This window comes from Contarinia nasturtii, unplaced genomic scaffold (genome assembly GCF_009176525.2).
Source record: "Contarinia nasturtii isolate CC-2019 unplaced genomic scaffold, AAFC_CNas_1.1 Cnas_scaffold_695, whole genome shotgun sequence".
NCBI lineage: Eukaryota > Metazoa > Arthropoda > Insecta > Diptera > Cecidomyiidae > Contarinia > Contarinia nasturtii.
In genome coordinates this window covers 5,071,225-5,080,491 of record NW_022198046.1, presented here as the reverse complement: position 1 = coordinate 5,080,491, position 9,267 = coordinate 5,071,225, and positions in this window count along the sequence as shown.

Below are 9,267 nucleotides of genomic sequence, written 5' to 3'. Positions count from 1 at the left end.
GTGGTCCATTTTTTGCGTCGAAAATTTTTCATTTAAGCTTTCACCGGGTCTTGTTTGTGTGTGTGTGTGTGTTTTTGTGTTTAGTTCCGAAATGCTTTTTGAAGAGATAAAATTTGAAAAGTGGAAAGGAGATCATAGCCTCGAAAATAGCAGATGTAGTAAATATTGTTCAGCCAATTATTATTCCAATAGTATAAATAAATCGCGGATGAGCAAAACAAATACGAGCGTGTAACGAAAATACTTTGAATTTCAGATAAACAACCGCATGTCTTTCAATTTTACCGATCATTACTTCCTCTTTTGCTCAATTTTACTGTTCTACTTTTACGATATTTTTGTTGTTGTTTGATTTGCCCGTGAATTTAGTGTAGCAAAAAAAATATATTGTTAAATAAATTTCATAAAAAATCAGTCGAATCAGTACCAAATGATTGTTTTTTTTTTTTTTGTTAAATTCCAAAATCATATTATTTCGTGTTTTGAATTGAAAATAAAGTGGCGCGTGTTGAAAACACATTTTTATGATGTAAACAGGTGCAACTTGATTCGTTCGTTGCTGGATGCGATGAACTTTGTTTTGTGACTGTAAGCTTTATTGCGATTTTTACAAGTGCTAAAGAAACTACGACACAAAAAAGGAATTTGCATCTTGTTCTTGTCAAAGTGGTAACATAAAAATTGTCTAGGCGTGTTTAGTGGAAAGTCTTGAGGCACAATCATTATTCACTTGAAAATGACCGAAAAAAAGAGAGAATTACGCGATACTCAAGAGATTTCGAGAACTTCGAAAAAAGAAGCCTATGAGCGACTAATTCAGTAATATTTTATTTTATCCGTAGCGAATGTTTAATAGCGCATTTTGCAGTGTCCATCAGACGAAAACGTTATATCGTTCGACGTGCTGCCAAGTTGAATCTGTGCGCTAATGATTGAGCCAAATGGCAAATCGACCGTGGCTGTAGATAAGAATTTACGACCACTCTGGGACACAAAACACAATCATTTTTTATTTTACATGCAACAGCTTTCAGCAATATTATTATGTTGGACATCGTTATCATTAGATGTTGGCAGTTTTAGCGTCGCAACTCTCTCAAGTGTTTGGGATGTGGTAAATATAGTTTGATTTGTTTCGCCTGTGTATGTTTTTTTTATTCGAAACGTACCTATGAAGTCCTATTAATTGCAATCTATTCATTTGGCTTCTTTGTACACATAAGACTGGAGCTGCTTCATGTAGCTTTTTTTTGCTCTATGTGAAATCACAAACACAATGTCAGTACACTTAGTTCAATTTCGTTTTGCTTTGAATTTCTTTGTAAACCTGACTGTGTGTACATTTTGTTCTCTCTCTCGCTCTCTCTCTTTCTCTCTCTCTTTCTCTCTCTTTTTTCTTTTCTCTTCAAACAATATTTATTATTATTACCACACCGCCAATTCATTGTATATTTTAAATTGCATTACTTGATTCATGTGCTCGGCATTGAATTCGAATTGCTATTCGAGTATATAGCAGTTGGAAGTGCATCGTACAAGCCGGCAATAGCATGGCACTTCAATTTTTAATAGTTTCCGAGTGTTTCTATGTGTGATTTTGCTTCTTTTTCATCTTCGTTCAATGTTGTAACATTATTCATTTGCCGGTAGATTTTTGTGGTAGCCAATTTGAGTAGCAAAAGGTAAATTGTGTGTATCCGTTTGATGACGATTTAGTTACCAAACACACACGGAATATGTTCGAAAGACAGCGAACAATTCGAAGATTAGAGAAAAGAAACAGATAATAATTGCATGCATTCTGTTTGGGCGCACTCCGCACTCATCATATCATACATGCCATTGAATTGCAATGTACATTGCTATACATACTACCGTTTTCCAATGTGTTACATTATTGTTGGTTGCTCTTACGCTTTCGTCCTTCTCGAGTACACCGCAATTCAGCATACAAAAACCGTGCTCTTTTAAACAGAGACCTTTTTTTCTCTCTGTCTCTTCAATGATTATAAAAAATTTCTTTTTATTCGATCATTTTATCGATTCGATCGTTTCATGCACCCATTTATACTTATTTATTATTATATATGAAAAGAACCAACTAAAACAACCGACTGTCTTTCGATCGAGAGAGGCATCAAGGGATAGACCTCAGAATCATATTGTAAGATGATGAATGGATTAATTTTATCGGTTCGGTGCGAAAAGAGAAGAAGCCAACATCCACACATTGAAAGTTACCGCCAAATGATGCCAATGTGTTTTACATCGAGGCGAACAAATTGGGCATGTGAATCAACATTTGTGCATTAACGTTAATACTGCCTTGCTTTTAATTCAACATTTTCAAATTGTATTCTCTCGTTCTCGCTCTTTTGCCGTATAAATCGTTTGATAACAGAAATGTTATGTTATATAAGGTTCAACGCATTTGTTCAGTTGGTCTGATTGTATGGATTTAAATGTGTTGAGAGTCCCGCTTAGTGCACTTTTATATTAATTATATTCAGTAACAGTAAGCAATGAATTCATTTACGGACCGGTAATTTGATGAACCAAATCGATTTTTTCCAAGCATCGTTTTCTTCTACGTTCCAACTCACATAAAATAAGCGAATTTAATTTAAATTCATTAGCAGGATATTCATGTTTTTTTCGTTGATAGTCAAACGACAGTCCATCTTAAACACTGAACTCTCCAAATCGTTGTTTGTTATTTGTTTGTGTGGCAAATCTTTTCGTTTCACAAAAAAAGATATATAATTTAATAATTAGCTGAACGCATTCATATACAATTGGAAATTCATATGTCCGATCTCAACTGCGTGGTTCAATCGATTTTTGCTCATGCACACCACGATTGAAAATAAAGTGAAAGAAAAAAAGGCGGCTCGATGTCAAAAATATACATTTATTCGTGTTAGCGAATTTAAAATGTACCAATCTTATTAACGCCTCGTTCGATTTGGCCCAACAGTCCGAATAGTGTGCCCGCTATTTCAATTCGTTATCGTTCTCATAATTATGATAATCACCATTAGGTGTAAAGTATGGAACAAAGAAGAAGAAGAAAGAAAAACGCCAATCGGCAATGGATTGGAACAGAGAACAGAAATTGAAAGAAATTTAACGTTAATCGAAATTGCGCTGAGATATATAATGACCATATTCTCCTTGCTCTTTCCGTGTTAAATGCGCTCTCTCTCTCTCACACACTTCCCCTGCCTCTGTGTATTTGTGTGATTATGCCTCTCTGCCAAGTTCTTCAATAAATATTGCATTATCTCTGTACGATAATGAAATGTATATACATTTTTTGAGAGAATAACGTATGAATGCGGTTGAATGACTTTAGCTTGTCTGATTGCTTTACATTTGATAATATTTGATCGAAATAAATGATTTTTTGCATTTCACTGAATCGAAACAACGATGCATACCACCAAGTCACCAGTTGCTACCGCAATGATTATGAGGCGTTTTTTAAATTTCAATCGTTTTTGTTAAAGTAAAGCGATTTAAATTATATTACCACCTAATACCTAACATATGTCCATTTCACCAATGGTGATGATGTTTTTGGCCCCTACACGAAAATATTTTCCGGGAAATTTCAAAAATGACAAATTATCTGAAGTCCCCTTTTCGGTTATGCTTGAAAGTGTGCAAAAGTTCCACAACATAATCGATCCGAGGGGAAAAGTCAGAGTGGCAAACGAGTGAACTCTTACGTTTTTTTCTTCATTTCATATATTAAATAAATAAATCAATTGGAAATCACCTGACAAATTTATCTGCACCTGCTATTTTAATTAGCTAATTGTATTGAGCATCTTCGGTCGGTTTGTTTGCTGCTTGCCTATAAATATCAAGTGTATGCGGTGTTTCCAGTATTAGTATGTGTGTATTTACCGTGGCAAGCATTGAAAATTTATCTAGACCTTATGTTGGTGTGTAAATCAACAGAAGCTCCTCTGTCTCGTGCAACGAAAAAAAGAGAGAACCAATACAAACGTTATCGACCGATGACTTAAAATGGAATTAATGTGAAAGAGGAGCAAGAAAAAGCAAACACAAATGACTCGAAACAAAAACAAAAAGAAATAATAACAACAACAGCAACAACATCGCAACTCTAAATTCGCGAGAGCAGAGAGCAAAGAAGGTATTAATATCATTCAAGTATAAAACACGAACTCATTCGATGTACATGAACAGTTCAGCTTTGTTCCGTTCAAAGCGAAATAAAATAATTGAAATAATGTATTTCATGTTGTTAAACTAAAGAAATATTTTCAGGTATGAAGTGCACACTGTTTGTGCCCTGGTTCAACTGATCATCTACGTGCGCGCACACTTGATATTGTTTCCGAAGCAAAAAAAAAAAGCAGCAACAACAACAACTATCATCGAATGCAAAACCGAACAGTGCAGGCAAGGAACGATACGATGACAACCACGATCATGGTGCCGCGCAGTTTCGGATCGGTGGAACACAGTGTGTTCAAAACAAGTAGGATGGGGGGTTCGGTTAATTTAGCTCAGATCTCATTTAAAGATTTGCCATTTTTTTTTATTAAGTCAAGTTTAACGTTGGTTTAAAGTGTGTGCTGCTCAGTGTGTTCATTGAACAGAGCGCGCACACTACGCACACACAAACAGTGTCTGTAGTCAGCCTTTTTTAGAAATAACAGTGGTCAATTGAAAGAAGCACAAAACGAATGGATACAGAGCGAAAGAAAGAAAGAGAGAGAGAGAGAGCGAAAAAAAACTCCTGAAAAATTATACAGTACGCGCACTTTACAATGAACACCATAAATTAAGAAGAGCCACTTTAAACGCTAAAATACTGGCCGTTTGCAGCGAAAATATAAATAAAAAGAAAAGCAAATTATTATACACACGTATGAACACACGAACTCTCTCATATGTGTGTGCACATTGCCCGTGCACTTATTATTCGCATTTCATCTTCGTTGGTTTTTTTTTCGTTGTCCATCCGCCTGCCTTTCATTCACTATATGCACCGTGCTGCTGTTTACAGTCGCATACCGGTCTTTTCGGACTTTTATGTAAAAAGGCAATCATTCCGATGCTTTTTTTTGGATTCTCTGTGATTGCATTTGTTTCATTATAAATTATAACATTGAATGAATATTATGTTAAGTAATACATATAAAACGTGTCTGATACACCGTGCGCGCAACGAAGTTAAATCAATCTATTTGGCTTTTTGAGCATGAATCAAAGGTTGGTACGCCACATCAGCCACCACCACGTGTGTACCTTCGTCTTTTAAAGACCTTTCTCCCGAATAACAATCATCATGGTTTTTTTTTTCTTCTCTCGAGAAAAAAAGCGACGAAAATTAGAACGATCTGCTGGAAAGCAGCAACACAGAGAGTGCGCATTTTAATCAAGTTTTGATATTTTTGCCTGTCCTCATTCGACTACCATTGTCCATGTTCCTCGGTGCTCGATATCATTTGCAAGCCTTCACAAACCGAACAGAATTAAGCGGAGCTGTTGTTGTTGTTTTTGTTGTTGGATGTACAAAAAAACACACAAAAAAATCAAAGTAAAAAAAAAACACTCTAATTCGCCAGAAGACACGAATGCACACTTCTATTTGCGCAATGTTTGCAAGTGCACCGCATGTGCTCTGTTTAATGTGATGTAAAATTTGTACTTCTTTTAGATTTCAAAAATGGCATGATTCGTTCGGTCTATTGTTAAATGATCATTCGCTTCGCGGATTCAATAAAAAAAAGGAAAATGTTAATCGAATATATTGTGTCGCTGTTACGTGTGCGCGCTCGAGCAAAAATGTTTCTTTCATCTAATGGATGGATGAAGAATCGCATGCGAGACAAAGAGAGCGAAAGAAATAGAAAGAAAATAAGGCTTTCGCATTTTATAAATGCAATGTAAAGTGCAAAAAGCATAACATCTCAAGCGCAAGTTCCAGCCAATGTAATGAGCTGTAGCAATTTAAAAAAGCAACCTGAAACAGAATGCAAACTGTAAAATGTTCTATTATAGATAGAAAAAAAAAAACTGTAAAAACTTGGAATACAAGTTACTTTGCAAATATATATAAGTAACATTGATTGGGAGAGCGCTCACGAAAAAAAAATGTGTATCGCGCGGAATATAAATTCAATGTGTTTGGCTCTGCTCTCTAACATCTACACTAAATTAGGCTCGTTATATCGACGATGTCGACGAGGTCCGTTTGGCGCAGCAGAAATGAGAGCAAAAAACAATATAATATATTTTTCGCGATGCACAAATGAAATTATATCGTCTTTTTTTTCATTTTGAAGAAAAACAAAAAGTGCGGAATTAGAAAAAGAGCCTTCGTAAAAATGAATGTATGTTGTAAATAATAGATGAAAGAAAAACTTAAAATTGCACATTGGCAGCACCAAATCGACCGAGATGCCAGTGACCATGTGTATCTTCGTGTTATGCTTGCATGTAAGTTCAACCATTAGTGCATAAAACGGTGTTGTGACCTTAAGCCATAAATTCCGATGATTGTCCACTCTGTTTGTGCTGGGCGCATTTTCTTTTTCTTTTTCTGTTGTTATTATTGCTGCTGTTGCTCTTTCGTTTTTGCGACCAAGAATTAAAATGAGAGCAAATAACTCGAGACATGATTTATTATCAAAATCGAATCGATCGCTTCGGTTCTGAATCAATTGCCCAAAACACTTTTGAATTTTAACCTTGTTGAGTTTTAGGTTCGGAAGGCATTTTCATTGCCGCCCGTCCAAGGCGTTCGTGCTGGCAAGATCACAAGACACTTAATTCTCTCATAAGATTAAAATTTCCGACGATGACTTTGCTGAATTACATTGGCCTGTCGCTAATAATCATAACGCGATTTCAAACGATATAATGCGAAAAGTTATTTTCTTATGGACAATCTTTACATTGTAACGTTAAAAAGAAGCTTAAGTGTCGCATATAATAACTCTAAGCGTTAATGCTACATATTTTTTTGTGTGTACAATGTGTAGTACACATCTATCATCTCAATAAATTGATTTGCACATAAATGCCAGGCAAGTCACCTATTTTGAATCAAAACCAACTTGATAGAACTTACAGTTGGCTTGTCATTTGTCGTTCACTATCCCGTTCTTTGCATAAGCATACTTTGTATATGGCTTTTTTCTCTCTTTTAATTTTGATCTCATTTTTCAAATTGGCAGCGATAGATATTCCACACGCAGTTCGTATCCATCCAATAGCTAAACTGTATTTCTGCCACTAATCGTATATTATTTCCTTTTTGTGTCTGTTACACTTCAGGGTGACATGGACTTGTAAAAAATATAAATCAAGTTCCAATTTAAAGACCATTAATAATCTTTGCTTCTTGAGCTCTTCGGGCTTGCACTTTTCAAGTTTTAACCATTAAGTTCAAAACTGAACTTGGCAGATGCCAACACGCACACACACACACACTGTCGCTCAACCATGGTTCGGATGGTTGGAATGTCGCGGCGATGTCCATATTATACGCATTTTCTCATGTTTTTGATGAATTAAGAGCAAGGAAACGTGTTTTGAAGCAGAAAGCAAAAAATGGAAAACGATAATAACTAAAAAAAAAAGAAAACAACAACCTATGCAAACAACTCACGGTAATCGAAGCATCAATCTGCAAAAATGGAAGTCTCGATGCATCTTCAATCACTTGTTTGGATTCAGCATCGCGATAAACAAAAAAGAGAAACAAACAAATTCATTCAGCTTTGAAGACATGAACACAATTGATAAAACAGAATATGTCCGATGTTGCCTTAATGTCAATGAATATAATAATGACCACTTGATGTTTCAAAGAATATAAGATGTTTCGCACAATTCAATTACAAAAAAAATCAGCAACGCAATACGCTTGCCACAACAAGTGTTCGAGAATAATTTATTCAATCTTACGAGAAGTAACATTTAATTTCATTCATTCAAATCAATATTGATATAAACTCATTTCTTTCCGGAATTCATGTGGATTGCTCACTCTTACTCAATATCAAAACATTCTGAAAAATACATACACACGCTGTACAATACAATACATTAAAGAACATTATTTATGGCATATCGAAATTCATAAATGGATTCGCTTCACTTTTAATTATGGTAAATCACTTTGTGCTGTTGTGATCAATGTAAGAGTCGGTGTTGTTTCCTGTTAATCGCATATACTATATGTATAACACAAATCGACTCACATATCGTTCAAGTCAATCACGAGAAGAAGAAAAAATTTCCATGTCACATGCGACACACGCTGTGTGCAATACATGAATAGTCGCTTGATTCGGTTGTTCCGGTTGCTCAGTACAAACTGAGTTAATGAGTTGCAGCAATCATAAAGCTAAATGTTAAGCTAGTAGTTGACCTAATGTATAAAGGTCATTGAAGCTAAATGCGATTTCGTAATTGTGTGGTGACTAAATGCAAAATCTCCATTTTATTGGGGGGATAGATTTCATTTAAATCTAGCTGAATGTTTCATTTTCGATTATTAAATATTTTTGCAACGGACGAATAAGTATCAAAATACTAAAAATTGGAACAAATATTGAAACATGACCGAGAATATCGTAAAAAAAATACCGATTGAGCCAAAAATTGTCGGCAAAAACATAAAATGTTGATAAAAGCCGAAATTGAAGGGAAAAAGTAGTAGCCCTATATTACAATCTTTCGTAATTTTCGGTCTTGATTTAATACCCGTCGGTATTTTTGATAATTTGGTACTAATTTGCCCCTTGCATTTTTGTTTCGTACTAAGATTTGGGTTTTCTATTTCTCAATAGTTAGTTCCAGTTTTATTGCGCTTGACACATTCATATTGGATTATCATTTGACGGTTTTTTAATGGTTTTATTTTTCTCGATTTCGCTCTGCTGTTAATTACTAAAAGCGCAATTTTCGCTTAATATTCGATTACGAAAACCGTCCATTTTCAATACATGTTAAACATCCAAGTGCAACTCATGCAAAGTGTTTTCGTTTTCAAATTGGAATAATTTAATTTCATCACGTGCCTGTAATTTGTTCAGCAATTCTCTCCGGTTAATAGGTTGTTGTTTTAGCAAATTGAAATGAACTAGAAAATCGAGAGAAATAACGCAATATATTGTTCTTGTGCAATCGTGTGTTCTCTCTAATCCATGCTTTTTAGCATATTTCAGCGATTTTTTTCATAATATTTTCATAATAAATGGCGTTTTTTATCCAGCT